This window comes from Jaculus jaculus, chromosome 9, assembly GCF_020740685.1.
Source record: "Jaculus jaculus isolate mJacJac1 chromosome 9, mJacJac1.mat.Y.cur, whole genome shotgun sequence".
Classification (NCBI taxonomy): domain Eukaryota; kingdom Metazoa; phylum Chordata; class Mammalia; order Rodentia; family Dipodidae; genus Jaculus; species Jaculus jaculus.
In genome coordinates this window covers 34,300,069-34,301,441 of record NC_059110.1, presented here as the reverse complement: position 1 = coordinate 34,301,441, position 1,373 = coordinate 34,300,069, and the positions used below count along the sequence as shown (strand labels likewise).

The following is a 1,373-nucleotide window of genomic DNA, read 5'->3' as shown; positions in this document are numbered from 1 at the left end:
ATGCAGCAACAGCGAACAGCCTCCTGGTGCGCGGTCAGCTCAGGGACACCGAAACTGCTCCTTTTGGCTATCTTTCCACTTCAATGTGAAGTAGATTGTTAGGGTTTCATTAGTAGTTTCATCATGTGGCTTTTAAAAGAAAAAAAAAATGATTTGATTTCTTCCATAGTCCACAGTTCTCAGAAGAGACTTACTTTTGGAAATCATTTAATCTGGTGATGTGTTCAATAACCTAAAGCTCTGTAGTAGAAATTTCTCAATGCAACTGTAATAAATAAGAATCTACATCCTTAGCTATATTACCAGTATATCCTGGAATCAAAGTAAGATGGTCTTTCTGTTCCCAGAATCCACTTAATTGTTGCTTTAATATCTTAATATTTCCATCATTTATAATTTCCATTTTGGATGATACTTCTGACCACCACCTTTTTATTACTGCTTGAAGGCAGTTTAAACCAACTATAACATATTATTCAAATTTGCCTTTTAGTAATGACTTTACTAGAGGCAACAAGTCTACACAGCAGCCAACTGAAATATATTGCTTTTCTTTTGTAAACTATTAGTTAGAACAGGAAGGCAATCTACCACAACACCAAGATCTTCTATCCTCACCAAATAGGCAGCAAGTTCAGTTATACTTCTCTTTCTCCAGAAAGTTAAAGCTACATTTAATTTCAAATTCCTGCTGAAGAAAAACTTGGGCCATTGTTTCATGGTCCTGAGAAACCTCAGAAAAAAAAACCACTATATTTTTCTGTTTGTGAAGTACCAGAATCACTAGAGTTGACCAAAAATGTTTGACTATCATGGTGTAATTTTTCAGGAAGGTGGCCTGCACAAGCCAGTTCATTTTCTTTATTTGCCATGTCACAGTCCCCACTTTTAGGGGACTGTTTGTTTCGGTAACAGGGATTTAGAAATGGGTGATGGCCTTTCTTTCCGCGACAGATCACCTTGCGTACTTTATCTGGGCTTCTCACGACTTGTCCAACTGTTCTACTTATGCAAGCAGCCAACTGTTTGGAAATTTCTTAACCTCCTTCATGTTCTTATTAGTGAAATTAGAGATCCTCTTTATAGGAAGATCAATGGAATGATCCTCAATGTTACTACAGGAGTTCATTTTTTTAACATTGTTGGTTTTAGATGCCATAATCTCTTAAATACCGGCGCCTCAGCCCAATCACAGCGCTGACCAGCCGCGCCCTGCAGCCTAGAACGTCCCCCAGCTCGGCTGCCAGGCCCCACTCAGAGCCATTCAAACGACACCAAGCACAGCCCGCTGGGATCTTTTTTCCCATTGTGTAGGTTGCCTCTTTGCTTTATTCACAGTGTCCTTTGCCATACAAAATCTTTGTAATTTCATG

The 1,373-nt window shown here is 39.1% G+C and overlaps 1 pseudogene; it reads right to left on the bottom strand.

Annotated features, from left to right (window-relative positions):
* Positions 1-256: 256 nt before the first annotated feature.
* LOC101608068 lies at positions 257-1,172 on the bottom strand (annotated as a pseudogene).
* Positions 1,173-1,373: the final 201 nt, after the last annotated feature.